The sequence below is a fragment of the Rhinoderma darwinii genome, chromosome 5 (genome assembly GCF_050947455.1).
Source record: "Rhinoderma darwinii isolate aRhiDar2 chromosome 5, aRhiDar2.hap1, whole genome shotgun sequence".
Classification (NCBI taxonomy): Eukaryota; Metazoa; Chordata; class Amphibia; order Anura; family Rhinodermatidae; genus Rhinoderma; species Rhinoderma darwinii.
The window spans coordinates 273529025-273546240 of NC_134691.1; the positions used below are offsets into that span (position 1 = coordinate 273529025).

Consider the following 17216-nt stretch of genomic DNA (forward strand, 5'->3'; position numbering starts at 1 on the left):
GACGTCACAGTCACTCTGACAGCAACCCTATGAGGACCAGCCAGAGGCCAGTGTGCATCGGGAACGACTCAGTAACTATACGTCCTCGTGCAGGAAGTAACCTCCCGCGACGACGTATAGTTACTGAGTGGTACGGCTAGGGGGTTAAACGGATTTTCCCACGAGGGACATTTGACATATCCACAGGCATGGCCTAGCAGGCATAACTAGTGGCAGACCTGGGGGCCATTAGGCTCCCCGGCTGCCATAGCAACCACCGACACCTTGCGATCTTACTCAGGGTGCCGGTGGGGTGAGAGGGAGCTCCCTCCCTCTCTCCAAAACCACTTAGATGTGGGGCTCGCTTATGACCGCCGCATCTGAGGGGTTAAACTGGCAAGATCGATATTGATCTCGCCCGTTCGAGCAGGGCTGCTGCCAGCCCTCCGGTAGCTAACAGCAGGGAGATTTAACGGTGCCCTGCCCTGTTTATTTGTTCCGACGCAGCGCCGTGAAAAGGCGTGTGCATTGGAATAAAGCCCATTAGTCGCTGCCGTGAAAAGGCGTTTTGGTGGTCACTAAGGGGTTATATTGTCATCCAAGTCTTTGACTCTTAAAGGGCATATATTACCTATATATTTTCTCCTAATTAAAACCAGATAGTGAAATATAATTGTAATATTTTTTTTAATATTTTTTTTAATATTTTTTTTGTACATTTTTATTTTTAATATTCTATTTTCTGTACATGATTATGGGGGCATCCGTCTTGCCTGAGCTGCTGTTAACATTTAGAGATATCAAGTACAGTAGTCACATGGATCATAGGAACCTGTGAACAGGAGGGGACCCATTGACTTCTATGGGAGAGCTTTCTAGTCATGCTCTGTGACCTGTGCAGAGGCCATTCTGCAGAAATGAATAGGAGGGGAACGGTGTCCATCATCTATTGTCAATGTTGGATCCTGTGTTATCTATATATAGTTGCTATCTTTACTGTAATCCTGCCTGTGTTCATAATGAGATGACTGTTGGGAATTGACTGCCACTATGCACCCCAGGGTGCTTTTATTCTACCACCCAAGCTCACTTTAAATATTAATGCCTGGCCATATTTGGATGCTGGAATTACTCTGCCTCTCTGCGGAGTTCTAGCGAAATCCAATATATTCTTTAACGTCTGGGCAGCAAGCATCTTGTTCTGCCAGGCAACCTCCACTCCTGGCCACAACCCCATGATGGTGACGCCGTGGCACGTCACACGCTTCCCAGCCAATCTGTGACCTAGACCTGCCCACCGGAAACGTGACAATGGGCCTGCATGCATTCAAGAGACCGCTTGCAAGGTCTAACAGCGATGGTGCTGTACGCACATCGCAGCCTTTTGAGAGTGGGAGCATAACACAAAGCTCCACTCTGAAGCCCCCTCCCTGCCTCCTGGATCACCTGATGAACCCGGAATTGACATACGGAGGAAACGTGGGGACATAGTACAAAAAATAATACCCTGTATAGCCCTAATCCTATTTCAGACTTCTAGAGGGGATGCCCCTCTGGGAATAATCACCCTATCTTGGCTAGGTAGTATAGGGATTATACCCTTAAAATAAGGCACAATAGGGAATTATTGATGTCCCTCCTCCCTCTCCAGCCATGACACTGAACTGATCAACTACCCAGGTGACTGGTAAGGGCCCTTTTATACTGGCAATTATCGGGCAACGATCAGCCGATGAACGAACAAACGCTCGTTCATTGGCTGAGTGCATCATTTTAAATACTCAAAATATTATAGTTGTCGACGTGATAGAAATCTATGGTGACAAGCGGGCGTAGTAACTGTTCATATTAGCTCCTTGTGAAAGGAGCAAACGAGCGCCGATCAATGAGCTGTCTCGTTGATCAGCGCTCGTTTAAGGGGGTTTTACACTGGACGATTATCGTGCAGACGAGCGTTAATATAACGCTCGTAGCCGATAATTGCCCGGTGGAAACAGCGGAACGATCAGCAGATGAACGAGCAAACGCTCGATCATCTGCTGGTCGTATAGTTTCAAAACTGTTAAATATTATCGTTGTCGGCAGCACATCTCCCTGTGTAAACACGGAGACGCGATGCCGACATGATGATAATGTATGGGGACGCGATGGGAGTAACGTGAAAGACTGTTCCAGTTTTCTTTGTATATCGCTTTACCTACACATTGTGTTTTAACTAGTTGTCCTAGGTGAGTCATATTATGTATGGATACAAACGCATATGATGTCTAAAGATTAATAACATACCCTCAGCCTGCTCTATCTGATGGGGTTATCTACCCCCACACTCACTTGCAGGTATATGTGTGTGTGTGTGTGTGTGTGTGTGTTGTGTGTGTATCATCATCGTGTGTGGTCTCTTGTGTATACTGCTAATTAAAAGTTACAATTTAACTATTTTGTCACCCTTTTGGCATTTTCTCTCTTGATATTTGGTGAATTCTGGGGGACCTGTACTACAAACCGCACCATTGCTGACTGTTTTTACAACCTTTATCAGACCCTACAGTTTGTGCTAGAGGAAAGCGGAACATAACCCTCAGGGCGATTGTAGACTGTGTTCTTTTTGAGTGAGTAAATATCCTTTCTTACCCAACATTTGTAGCAGAATAATTTCCTTGTAAAAAATTAACCCCATTCTTCCCTCTTACTTATTATAACTCAACTCCAGATTAGTCATGAAGTATGGGGTATCCTGGTATTTGCCATTATTACCACTTGGGCATTGCATAGTTTGACTACCGATAGTGGAACTGCCTGTCTTCCACATGTAAGTTCTGCCCTCCATTGCACAGTTCTTGGAAAAAATAGTCAAAATGCTAGTTCTTTTTAATGTAATAATTGTGTTATATTAAATTGTAACCATTTGTTTGCTGGACAATAAAATTATTATGACCCCACTGTTATATTTAGCTGAATTTGAAGTGATAAACCAATTAAACCAATCACTGACTTTTAAATTGACGTTGATTTCGTTTTCCCATTAGTGAATTTTTTATGCATCATTTAATAGAGACGTTTTGAGTGCGCAGAGTAACTGTTCCTACATTTCACCAATGCGTCGTTTTCATGTCCACTTACATTAAATATACATTGAGCTAATCAAGTTTGTCTAAAGGTGTCAGGTTGAGGACTTATTTATTAAAGTGCAAAAATTAGCTGAAGTTAAATTATTTGATATTATTAATTGACGATTTTACAACACTGTAGGAATCTGATTATTGTCGACAAGTTAAATGAAATCACCGGCTTTTAAGAGGTTTTGCATTTATACTCATGAGGAACTCGAGAGTAGGACTATCTTGTTAAACATAAACTACTTGTGCAGGGGCGTACACAATGGGGGATTCTGGTGTTAATACCTCCCCTTTATGCCATCACTCTTTCTTGCAGCAGCTCTCCTCCTCCGGCTGTTCTACATACAGTCTGCATGTAATGTCTGCCATCTGCTGGTGAAAAGCGAACATTACATGGTAGATGTTTATCTTTCACCAGCAGATGGCAGACTGCAATAAGTACAGACAGTAGTCTGGTCATAGAGAAGGAGGGAGGTAAAGCTCCAGCGTCTCCACATTACTACTGGCAAAAACAGTCCTCTCCTCCCACACACCTCTGTAGGAGAAGTCCAGCAAAGTAGGTAAGTGTGTGTATGTGTCAAAGTGTGTATATGTGTGTGTGAATCAATGTATATATGTGTGTCACAGTGTGTATATGTGCATATATGCCCCTGCATACGCTCCTTAACTTGTGATCTAAAGTTCTTCGCCTTAGTTGGCCATTTCAGGACCAAGGCCTTCAGATGCCTCAATGTCCAGGGCAAAATGTCACCTTTTGGAATTTCACATTCTAGGGGGGAATTTGTGTTTTATGCTTTGACTAAATATTTTTATTTCACTCTTATTTTTTTCTTCTCTTACAAGCAAATATAAGAAACTTTTGTAATAAATCTTGTTAGAGTAAAATCCCTCTCTCTCAGGATTCTTTCCTACCCCTACCTCCTGAGAGTAAGTCCACGCGGAGCAACCTTGACACGGTCGCGACCTGGCCAACAGCCGCACCGGCACCATTTTCAGCGCAGCTGTCAATTACCCTGTTAATGCGGGTAAAACATCTTTATCTGCAAAATCGTGCAACCATTAATTAATACATCCTTGATGACCGCACAATTCTGCAGATAAAGCAGTCGTTAATAGGGTATTTGACATCCGCACCGAACATAGTGCCGGCGCGGATGTTGGCCCACGTCGCGACTATGTCAGGGCTGCTCCGTGTGGCCTTTCACTTACTGTTCATTTACTCTGAATTTACTTATTTTTCCACTTCTTCAAGACAAGTGTGATATTAACATGTGTGATAGATAGAGATTGGAAAGCAGGATTCTCCTCTTTTTGTGCAGAAGACATGATAGCGGTCAGGCTCCGCCCACTAGTTCACAGAAAACTGAGAATTAGGCCCCATGCACACGACCGTAATTTTAATCCGTAATTACGGATGAAATTGTTGACCCAATCATTTCTATTGGCCACGGACACCTTTCCGTATATTTACGGATGTGTGTGCGGGCCGTAGAAATGATCTGCAAAATATAGAACGTGTCCTATTCTTGTCCGCTATTGAGGCACTAACTAGCCCATAGTAGTTTATGGGTGCTTACGCAATTGCGGACGACTACGAATGTGTAACCGTAGCCATCGGATCCGTATTTACGGACAGTAAAAAATATTACGGTCGTGTGCATGAGGCCTTAGAAAGGGCCTGCATAGGGGAAAACTGCTAAATAATGCGGAATACAAGTCCTATAATGGCCAAAAACAGTGTTATTCCTCATGTACGCCATATACACACATATGACAACTTATTCTGAAAGATCACCTGAAGGGTTAGGTACAGTATACATTAAATATTTAATATAATTACTTAAACCAAAATAATTTATAGCACAATATAATAATCTCACTCTCCCGTGTATAGCTATATCAAATGTGTGTTTTGCCCAACATGCATAGCTGCATGATAAAACTTGAGAACAAAGGTCCCCACATATATTCTAGCTTGCCCCCACAGTTATACATGAGAGCTGTGAAAGAGTGCAAATTTTAGATGGTTAAAGAGGCTCTGTCACCACATTATAAGTGGCCCATCTCCTACATCAGGAGATCGGCGCTGTAATGTAGGTGACAGCAGTGCTTTTTATTTAAAAAAAACTATCTATTTTCACCACTTTATTAGCGATTTTAGATTTATGCTAATGAGTTGCTTAATGCCCAAGTGGGCGTTGTACAGGGGAGTGTATGACTCTGACCAATCAGTGTCATGCACTCCTCTCCATTCATTTAGTCAGCGCATAGGGATCCTGCTAGATCCTTATGTGCTGTCTTATACGAACACATTAACAATACTGAAGTGTTTAGACAGTGAATAGACATTCCACGGGATGTCTATCCACAATCTCTGCACTTCGTTACTCTGTCTGTGGTAGTTACAGCAGAGGAAGCGTAATCTCGTAACCTGTCGTCTGCAGCGTAATCTCGCGAGATTACGCTTCTGCTGTAACTACCACAGAAACAGTAACGAAATGCAGGGATTGTGAATAGACATCCCGTGGAATGTCTATTCACTGTCTAAACACTTCAGTATTGTTAATGTGTTCGTATAAGACAGCACATAAGGATCTAGCAGGATCCCTATGCGCTGACTAAATGGATGGAGAGGAGAGCATGACGCTGATTGGTCAGCGACACACACTCCTCTGTACAACGCCCACTTTGTCTAAAGTAAAAACACGCCCACTTGGGCATTAAGCAACTCATTAGCATAAATCTAAAATTGCTAATAAAGAGGTGAAAACAGATCGTTTTTTTAAATAAAAAGCACTGCTGTCACCTACATTATAGCGCCGATCTCCTTATGTAGGAGATAGGGCACTTATAATGTGGTGACAGAGCCTTTTTAAGAGCAGATAGGGCAGCGCTGGAGCGACAAAAAAATAGTGACGTTATTAGAATGGTATGAATGCATAATTACATGATACAGGGGGGTTGGGGGGAAAGGGATTTTACATTGTGTTTAGCTATTTTTAGGACAGATCGTCAAAGGAGAGTCAGGCTGACAATCTCAATAATGGCAAAGCGCTATACAGAGCAATCTACCGTTAAATTTAGGGCTGTAGATCTACACCCTGGCTGCACGAAGCTTATATAGCTAGGATGTATATCTACAGATTAGTTCTTTGAAGGGGGTTATATTGAAGAACTTGGGGAAAGTGCACATCAATAGTTATACCCATTATGCATTTTCTGTTTCTATCCTTAATGAAAGTATGAAATCTGCTCTCCTGGCAAATCATCTACAGTAGAGTTCAAAAAAAATAGCAGTCCAACATCATTAACCTGATAAATCAATGTTTTTGGTAGAAGTGATATTTCTACATGGCAAATAATTTACTTGTAAGTGTAGCAGAATCGTAGAAAAAAAACCAGAGCCAACAATTAGGACATGCGGGCCACTCATTCTGAGTGATTGAATCATGAATTGATATGGACTTGTTCAAAATAATAGCAGTGAGGAGTTAAATTGGTTGTCATTCATTCTGTGGAATAACAGGTGTCTATTTTGGCCCTTATTTAAGGTAGGAGGGTGGCAAATGTTGCACTTGTTGGTTGTAGTGCATTTTCTTTTAAAATACTGGGTAAAATGGGTCGTTCCAGACATTGTTTTGATGAAAAACATACTTTGATTAAAAAGTTGATTTATAGAGGGAAAAACATATAGAGAAGTGCAGCAAATTATAGGCTGCTCTGGTAATATGATCTCAAATGCCTTGAAGTGGCAACCAAAACCTGAAAGACGCGGAAGGAACCGGGGAACTTCTGTTCGAATGGATCGAAGAATAGCCAAAATGGCAAAGGCTCAGCCAATGATCACCTCTAGAAAGATGAAAGACGATCTGAAGTTACCAGTGTGTACTCCTACAATCAGAAGACGATTAAGTGAAGCCAAGTTACCAGCAAGAACGCGTCGTTGAAAAAAAAGACTTGTTCTGAATAGGTTAATGTTTGCCAAGGAACACATTGACTGGCCCAAAGAGAAATGGTGCAATATTCTGTGGACTGATGAAAGAAAAATTGTTCTTTTTGGGTCTACTGGCCACAGACAGTATGTCAGACGACCCCCGAGGATCATGGATCAATTTGAATATATCATAATACTTGAGGAGATCATGTTTCCCTATGTCGAAGAAGAAATGCCCTTGAAATGGGGGTTTTAACACGACAATGACCCAAAACACACCAGGAAGCGAACAACATCTTGGTTACAGACAAACCGGATTGAGGTAATGGAATGGCCAGCCCAATCCCCTGACCTCAATCCCATAGAGAACTTGAGGGGTGACATAAAAAATGCGGTTTATGAGGCAAAACCCAAAAATGCAAAAGAACTGTGGAATGTCGTCTTATCTTCCCGGACTGGAATACCTGATCAGAGGTGCCAGAAGTTGGTCGGCTCCATGCAACACAGATGTCAAGCAGTTCTCAGAAAGAGTTTGTACATTACATTTTTGAGTTTTTAAAGAAAAATGCTGGCACTGCTATTTTTTTGATTAGCCTAATATTCCTTTTTTTTTTGTAACTTTCTGTAAAGGATTAACACATTGTATAAATGTTATTGTTTTGATTTGGACTTTAACCCCTTAATGACCAGCCTATTTTAGGCCTTAATGACCAAGCTATTTTTTACGTTTTTCCAAGAGCTATAACGTTTTTATTTTTGCATCGACATAGCTGTATAAGGTCTTGTTTTTTGCGGGACAAGTTGTATTTTTTAATAGCACCATTTTGAGGTACATATTATTTATTGATTAACTTTTTTGGGGGGGGGATAGAAAAAATTCTGAAATTTCGCCACGCTTTTTTGCATCCTAAATCTACGCCGTTTAGCGTGTGGTATAAATAACACAATAACTTTATTCAGCGGGTTGTTACGATTGCAACGATATCAAATTTGTATAGATTTTGTATGTTTTACAACTTTTACACAATAAAAACGCTATTTTTTCAAAAATTATTTGTTTTTGTGTCTCCATATTTGAAGAGCCGTAACGTTTTTATTTTTTCGGCGATGCGGTTATATGAGGGTTTTTTTTTTTTGCGGGAAGACTTGTCGTTTTTATTGGTACCATTTTGGAGTAGATGCACCTTTTTGATCACTGTTTAATCACATTTTTTTAAAGTCCGGATTCACAGAAAACTGGTTAAGTAATGTAACAGCTTTATAGTCGGGGTTGTTACGGACGCGGCGATACCAAATATGTGTAACTTTTTTACTTTATTTTGGTTTTTTAATACTAAAGCAGTTTGTAAGGGGGAAAAGTGGTTTTTTCATTTTTTTCACATTTTTTTTTATTAACTTTTATTAAACTTTTTTTTTAAACTTTTTTACTAGTCCCACTAGGGGACTTTAATATGCAATTCTCCGATCGCTATTATAATACACTGCAATACTTTTGTATTGCAGTGTATTACTGCCTGTCCGTTTAACACAGGCAGGCATCTGCTTGGTCATGCCTGCGGCATGATCTAGCAGGCATTCGCTCCAGGCAGACCTGGGGGCCTTTATTAGGCCCCCGGCTGCCATCGCAGACACTCGGCGATCTTATCGCCGGGTGTCGGTGGGAGATAGGGAGCTCCCTTCTCTCTCCAAAACCACTCAGATGCAGTGCACACTATTGAGCACCGCATCTGAAGGGTTAAACGGGTGAGATCTATACTAATATCGATCTCACCCGGTCGAGCAGGGACGCCCCCAGCCCTCAGCTACCTCTGGCAGCTGAGAGCAGGGAGATTTGACAGCAACCCTGCTGTTTACTTTATTCTGATGCAGTGCCGTGAAAAGTCATATGCATCAGAATAAAGCCCGTTAGTGTTATAAGTTATAATGATTTTGGGCTTTATTTGCTTTTTTTTAAACTTGCTGCTTTTTTTTAATTTATTTTTTTAACATTCTTTTATTTATTTCAACATTTTACATTTGAATAATCAAAACAGCAAAGTAGCAAAAATACACTCCCAGCGAAAAGAGTAATAACAAAAGAAAACAAAATGGTTATGCATACACATTTCCAATTCACAGTGTACAGCAATCCTCTGACCCAGCAGAGTAAGGAAATACATTACAACTTGAAAATAAGAGTGTACCAAAATATATATATATATATATGTATATATATATCAAAGCAAAATACATTGCAATAATAAAATTGCAAATGAGGAAGTGGGCACCCCGACAACCAGAACCACCCATAATCGCACTTCTATAATAAACACACCTTCACAGAGAGAACCCAGATAACTCTAGCCGCTAATATCTCATAACCCACCCGAACAGACCCCCTCCCCGGACAAGCTCCCCCTCTATTCCCATCAAAAAGGGCCAATCCACCAACGCTGCTCTTTCTTTGAACACTACTGTACATAGATATTTCTATTACCAGTTTACTAAATTCAAGTGACTAAATTACATTGATATAATACTTTTCCATGAGGAAGGAACTAGTCCAGTCCCGAAAACATGTCGGATGCTTTATTCATTTTTTTTTTTTTTATCATTCCATGATTTTTAAATAGTTATATTTTAAAGTGGTATGTTTTAAAAATAGTAATTTTATTTGAAAATAAATAAATTATTTATGCCTTCTGCCTCAACTGGGATTTACATTTTTTTTTTTCCTGTGAATTAAAGAGGCTCTGTCACCACATTATAAGTGCCCTATGTCCTACATAATGTTATAGGCGCTGTAATGTAGATAACAGCAGTGTTTTTTTTTTTACCAATTTTGACAGTTATGACCTATTTTAGATTTATGCTAATGACTTTCTTAATGCCCAACTGGGCGTGTTTTTACTTTTGACCAAGTGGGCGTTGTGGAGAGAAGTGTATGATGCTGACCAATCGGCCCAGAATGCAAGCAGGGGGAAGGGGTTAAGTAACATTTTCCGCATTTTCCTTGTGGAAATCATAGTCAAGTGAACTTTTTTTTATTCATAGCAATGATGAGACCTCTGTTGCTATGATAGATGATTGCTGTGTTATCTGAAGTCAGAAATAACATTTATAAGCACACGTTTTTGTACGCCAGTCTTAGAGTCCTCTTACACGGCCGTGTCCCGACATAGACCGCTCGTTCATCCTTTCAGAAGGAGCTATGTTTGGGGACACAACAATCGCTCATCCCTCTTTATCATGTAGGGAGATGTGCTGCCAACAACGATAAAATTTATTGCTGCATAAACCATACATTTGCCCGACAATTCTCCTGTGTAAAAGGGCCTAAAGTTTAGGAGTAAGTTGCAACTAATTTATTAAGAGGCGTATCCTGTGCTGTCCATGCACCAGAAAGCGAAATCTACTTTATCTATAAACTAACTTAAATTTACGCTATTATTTATGACCGTTTCTGCCGTAAATTATAGTAAATGTGTTTGGCCGTTGATGGCCCCGCCCTCTCCACTTAGCCCTGCTCCCTTTTTAAAAGTGTAAAGAGCGGGAAACTGTAAAGTCGCAAATTATTATGATAATATGGTCTAAGGCCATAATTTGCAACTTTTTTTTTATCACCACCTAGTAACCTTTTAATAAATTCTCCCTTATATATTTATTGACAATGAAATCTGTATTGTGTGACTGGAGAAGAAACTGTCACTCTAAGGGCAGATACAGACGGACGTTGCGTTTTTGCGCACGCAAACAACGCGGCGTTTTGCGTGCGCAAAAACCATTTGACAGCTGCGTGTGTCATCCGTGTATGATGCGCGGCTGCGTGATTTTCGCGCAGCCGCCATCATAGAGATGAGGCTAGTCGACGCCCGTCACTGTCCAAGGTGCTGAAAGAGCTAACTCTTTCAGCACCCTCGACAGTGCATGCCGAACACAATATCGAAAAACCTGTTGAAAAAAAAGAAAAAGTTCGTACTTACCGAGAACTTCCCGGCCGTTTCCTCGGTGATGCGTCCTTGGTGACGCGTCCTTGGTGACGCGCCTCTCGACATCGGGCCCCACCTCCCTGGATGACGCGCCAGTCCATGTGACCGCTGCAGCCTGTGCTTGGCCTGTGATTGTCTGGAGCTGTCACTTGGACTGAATTGTCATCCCGGGAGGTCAGACTGGAGGAAGAAGCCGGGAGTTAGCGGTAAGTCAGAACTTCGTTTTTTTTTCTACAGGTTCATGTATATTGGGATCGGAAGTCACTGTCCATGGTGCTGAAACAGTTTAACTCTTTCAGCACCATGGACAGTGACTATCTCCTGACGTCGCGTACCGATAATTTTTTTGCCGGGTTCGGCCAAAACGAGTTCGGCCGAACCCGGTGAAGTTCGGTTCCCTTGTCCGGCTTCGCTCATCGCAAAGACACTCCGTTTGGATGTTCGGAAACAGAAAAGCACGTGGTGCTTTTCTGTTTACAATCATCCTTTTGACAGCTGGTGCGCTGTTTCAGTCGGTTCGCACGGAAGTGCTTCCGTGCAACCTGCGTGGTTTTCACGCACCCATTGACTTCAATGGGTGCGTGATGCGTGAAATACGCAGAGTTATTGAACCTGTCGCGCTTTTTGCGCAGCAGACAAACGCTGCGCAAAAAGCACGGACTGTCTGTACTGCCCCATAGACTTGTATTGGTCCATGCGTGCCGCGTGAAAACCACGTGGCCCGCACGGACCGAATACACGCTCGTGTGAATCCCCCCTAAGGGTATGTGCACTCCGGTAAGTTACAATGCAAAAAAGCATGCAGCCAATCCGACCTGGAACCTGCATTGAATTCCAGCTGAAAGACCTCTCCAAAAATATAGATATTGTTTTAGATTTTAGATTTTTGCGACTGAATTGGAGCTTTTTCCGAAACAACAACCCAATGGTCAAAGACCGCAATAAAAGCGCAGCGATTCCGCAGCGTAAATTGACATTCTGTGGATTAAAAATCTGCACCGCAAGTCAATTTATGCACGTTTTCTCAACTGAATTTTTCTGCATCATTTTGATTGAGATTCTTTCATATCCACTTTGCTGCTACTGTAATACACTGCAGATTTACCTCACTAAAATCTGTTGCGGTAAATCCGTATCTAATCCGCCCCATGTGCGTGTACCCTAAAGGCTTTATCTCCAGCTAGATCGTATGTCCGACAGCTATTCCTCCCATCTCCCACATGCACGCTCGGCTTGGAATCCAACATGCCCGACTCATCTCTCTCCCCCCCCCCCGACATCACCCGTCAGGGGACAGTCGGGACACCACTATATACTATAGATGGTCAGTCGGTCCCGATTTTGGCGGATTCGACCGACAGCCATCTAATCTGTATGGCCACCATTTATAGGCTAGCAAACAGCGTCTCAAATTGAGATGGGCAGAAATATCAACGACCCTCAGCAAATAACTCTGCCCTCTTTTATTCTGCTCCGTTTCTGCTGTCTGCAATCTTTATTTTTGTTTCGCATCTAAGGCAGTAGAGTAGACATATGATTCTGTTTTTCTATGAGTGAAAATGTGAATATTTTATTTTACGGTTGTCTGTAAAATGAGATGCTTATATTGCAGTGAAATTTATTTGGCCACTAGATGACCGCAACTGTGAAAACTGCTAGATTTCATAATGTATTTTTATATGTAAAGCCAAAAAAAATTACATCGATTTTTCTAATGATCGTGTCCTTGAGCATGTAGCTTTGTGGCTTGTTTTAAAGCAGCTGTGAATTTTGTTTTCTAACCTGCCCTTGTATCAGTGAGTATGGCCTTTTTCGGGGATTTAAAAAAAGAAAAAGAATTTCAGGCACACTTCAATAGGTTCAGGCTTAAGTAAGTATAAACAAATTGTTTTTTTTTGTTTTTTTTTTACCTCTATGGCACCTCGAAGAAGTGCCACGAGTGACGTGAAACGGCCGTCGTGCCAAACTTTTTAGAAAGAGCTCTGCATTAGCCTGAGTTTTCTATGAGCCATTATTTTTTAATAAACGCATCAAGATAACCTGGTGATTGTTGTACTGTTCATTTCCCTTGGAGTGCTGATTTTTTATTTTACCGTTTAGTCATTTCGGAGGCATTCTGGAAGCTGCAGCTACTTTTTGCAGCCCGTGGGAGGATTTGCCTGCTGGTCTCCCTGCTTGTAACCCTGTATAAACTGTAATGTAACCACAAACAAGGTATCACTCCAACGATCACTTGTTCAGGTCCTGTAACCGGTACTTCATTCCTGCTGCATTACTATTGGCTAATGTAACGTAAGTGAAGAGGGCGGAGCATGAACAGTGTAACATAGATGCAGGAACAATTGTATCATAGACATGAAACACATAGCACTGTCAGTCACTATTACTAGCATGGACTACCAGTGGAAAAGGTGCAGCAGACAGATAGGAGAGAAGGTTAGGTTAGCTTTAATTGAGCTTTTCTTGGTTTTGTCTGCAATATGCCTTTTTAAATAAAAATAAAATTTATTCTCAAAATGATTCTGTAGCTTTCAATTAGAATACACCTGCCTCAAGGCTAGACATCATGTATGCATCATGATTATATAGGTACATTTTCTGGAGGACTCGGCAAAGCATTACTACAGTCGGTCTAAAAGGTCATTCACATATAGGATTCTGCAGGCCATGCCCCCCCCTTTTTTTTTTCTTCCAAAAAAATAATAGATCCTAAATAGGGAAAATGAAGAGAAGGGTAAAACTTTTTCTCTATTTTTTGAGAGATTAAAAATGCAAGTAAAATCGCATACAAAATGCTACAGTATATGTGGAAGAACCTTTAAAGGAGTTGTTCCATTTATACAATGCCTTTCTATGTAGCCTGTTAAGGCATATAAATAAAACAGTGGAGTCTTCGGTGAGGGGGGGGGGGGTCAAATTGTTCTTGTGGCTGATTACAGGGGTCCTTTTATCACCCTGACATTAGAATATTGTTCCATCACATGGGACATAGGGGGAAGCTGGTCCAAATATTGAAAATGTAAATTCTAACCTGTTTATACATTTTGTGCATTTTGACTCTCTTTATTGTTAAAAAAAAATTGTTGCTACTGGGAAATCTTCACCCGATGCTGATGGATCTTATGGCTTTAGTTTCTCCTTATTTTAACTTGTGTAAATACCCAGCACAGTTTTACTCATAAACATCATGTTCATTGACACAAGTAGTCTAACCTACAATTCAAAGCACAAGAAGGCACTAAATTCCACTTACCTTTAATCTTTGGAAACTAATATTTCTTATCCTTTCTGAAATATGTGGATACCAACCCCTCACTGGCCCTATTGACTCCATCACATTTTTCACATCCCCATACATGTGCAGCATGTAATGGGGGGGGGGGGGGGCTGCACAAACCCTGGGCACTTTAAAAAAAAAAAAATCTACCTCCCTCCGTTATTTAGATATCGGTGCCGTTATATTTGGCGACCGATATTTATATAACCCCCTGAACAGTTAACGTAGCGTGTACTGGCAGGGGGGCATGTTACTATGGCTGTGACACTGTCCAATCCGATATGGACAGTGCCACAGCAGGAGAGAGTGTGCAATTGCAGTCTTTTCACCCGAACAGGCAAGGGGGCGCGTCTCTGCTACGGACAGCTGTGGAGAGGAGAGCGTGCACGCTTGTCTGTTTGACAGGGCCGCTGAAGTTTCACAGGTTGAATCGGCCTTACTGCGCATGCGACGATTATGTCACACTACACGGTGTCCCTGTCAATCGGAGAAGGAAGGTAGCAAGGGACGGACTAGGGAGGGAACTTAGAGCTTTTTGGAGCAACGGTGACGCCCTCGCTGCTCCAAACTGCTCATTTGCATATTACGAATAAACGTATATTTCTGCAACGGAGCCACGCATCTGATAAAGGAAGTCAGTGTTATATTCAGGTAGTGCTGCATTATCTTACTGTGCTGCTGCTTTCATATCTGGTGGCAGAATTCCTTTAAGGGGTTATAAATGTGTCGCGTCTTACGCAAGTGAACTGTTGATACTGTTAAATGTATGACATGCCAGTATTAATAAATCTCCCCCAAGATGTTTTCTTTACTACAAAATCTAGACATGAGCCTGTTTGCTAGTTCTATATAGCCAATACTGAAAGATGGAGCTTTATTTTAGACCTTTTTGAGTAACCTTTCTTTTCTTTTTTCAGTCTATGGCCATAAAAGCTGAGAATAATCTGCTGATCTAGTGCCACCTTCTTGAGTTATTTTGCTGTGCTATAAGCACGTTTTGGATAGCTTTGCTAAAAAGAAGCACCAGTGTAGGATTAGCATTTCATTGGTTTTGCATTCACTAGACTGTTTATGTCTTTATTTATCTGCAAGCTTTGCATGTGTCACAGTAACTAACCTTAAAATAAAATGCTATGCTTTATAAAAATCATTAGAGTATGTGAGCCAACGTCCGTAATGTTCCCTGCGCCATCACATATAAATTCAGCTCATTATAGGATTGTAGCACAAGGTATTAAAAAAAAAAAAAAAAAAATCTGTTTTAATGTATTTTTATTCATTTACTTGGCACCATACCAGTGTTTGGACTTGTGTATGGGTGTTTTCTCCCTTGGACATTGAGGAGTCCAGCTAACTGGGTATAACTGGCAGCTATCAGTTGATATAATGTGACATGGTACATTAGTTTAAGAGCTTTGCTAACAACAAAAACTATGGTTAGTTCTGCATCAATCACCGTATTATTCAGGATTGAGCAGAGATAACATATGTTTGAGCTTCCCATGACTTTTATTAAGTTAATGCCCTTAAGCAAAGGAGCCACTCTATATTTCTTTTTGACATTCGTTTGTGCTACTACTAAATCTTACCAAGAATTGAACAATCCTATTTTTTTACCATCTGTAGTTGAGTGTACATTGTGCCTAATGGAGCTTGTGCAGGAGGGGGTGGTAAACGAAGAACAGATGCCTAATATACATGGATCCAGTACTCCAGCAATATTCGACCATTAGTGTTTTTAAAGGGAACCTGTCACCAGCATTTCACCTTCTAAACCAGCAATACCTGATGGAAGTAGGTGAAAAATCATTTTTATGTAACCTATAATCTTCTAAGTATATACTGTACCTTTTTAGTATTCAGTTTTTTAGTGTTCCCGCGCCATATGCTAATGAGCATAAGCGTCATATCTTCGTTTGAAAAGTCATATCTTCATTCCTCGAGCCTTTCCGAGTTTACCCCGCCTTCTTACTTTTGATTGACCGCTACTTGCCTCCCCCCAGCACACACGAAATTCTGCACTTGTGCATCGGTGTCCAGTTCTGGTGCGTGCGCACAACGGGACACCATAGTGGCAAATGTGCAGTAACTAGATTTGAGGCCCGGACGATGCAGGGAAGGGTGTCGGACCTTATATGCACGTTATCTCAGATGAGATTATGGCATTCAGTTTGGGCCAGTTTTCAGCGGTGGGCGTGCATAAGAAAAGGAATGAATGAGACTGACGCATTATTACCATAAAAGGCGCGAAATGTTTGAAGACCGTTATTTATGGTCGAAGGCGGAGTTTAGGAGAGGGGATAACCGCAATAAACTTTTGACCGCAGAGGCCAGCGAGGGGTCAGTAGGTGTTCAGTAGGTGAAATGCTGGTGACCGGTTCCCTTGAAATAATTAAATGTACAGTGCCACTAATATGACTTGCCTATAATTACATGCTTGTTGAATTTCCTGACCTCCAACAGTATATTATAACTAAGGGTGATAAATCTAATAATTCTTTTGGCTTCTGGCCCACTGTCTTTAATTTAAACCCCACCCCACAAAAAGTAAAAAAGAGAAATGTGATAAATACGAGGAATTTATATATATTTTTTTTTAAATTTTGATTGTCTCTTGGACATGAGGTATTTTTGGCTCCACTGATGTCTTGAGCAACAGGATCCTGGGATCAGTAAACAGCCAGGTCGCTTCAGCAGTGACTGGAGACTTTCATATCTTTTACTATCTTTTTAATGTTGTATTGGCTACACCCATGCCCTCACCAGTCTAATCTTTTGACAGATGACATAGGGACAATTCAAGGATTCTATTCTACTTTGGAGATGGTAATATCGATTTGCCAGGTTAGTTATTTCTGGTGAATCGGGGTCACTCATTTTGGTGAAAATAATTTTCAAACATTTGCTCATCCCTATCTACGTCCATGATAAATGTCTTGGTC

At 41.2% G+C, this 17216-nt stretch overlaps 1 protein-coding gene across 3 annotated transcripts in view; it reads left to right on the top strand.

Annotated features, from left to right (window-relative positions):
* OSBPL10 (oxysterol binding protein like 10) overlaps window positions 1-17216 on the top strand; it is a 362776-nt gene that overhangs the window by 62174 nt on the left and 283386 nt on the right. Inside the window, exon 1 of one of the 3 annotated variants that reach the window (XM_075827174.1) lies at window positions 14785-14925. The exons of the other annotated variants lie outside the window; for them this stretch is intronic. The gene's annotated coding sequence lies outside the window, so the exon portion shown is untranslated. Of the gene's footprint in view, window positions 1-14784; window positions 14926-17216 lie in introns of those variants that run through there. 3 annotated transcript variants of the gene reach the window in all.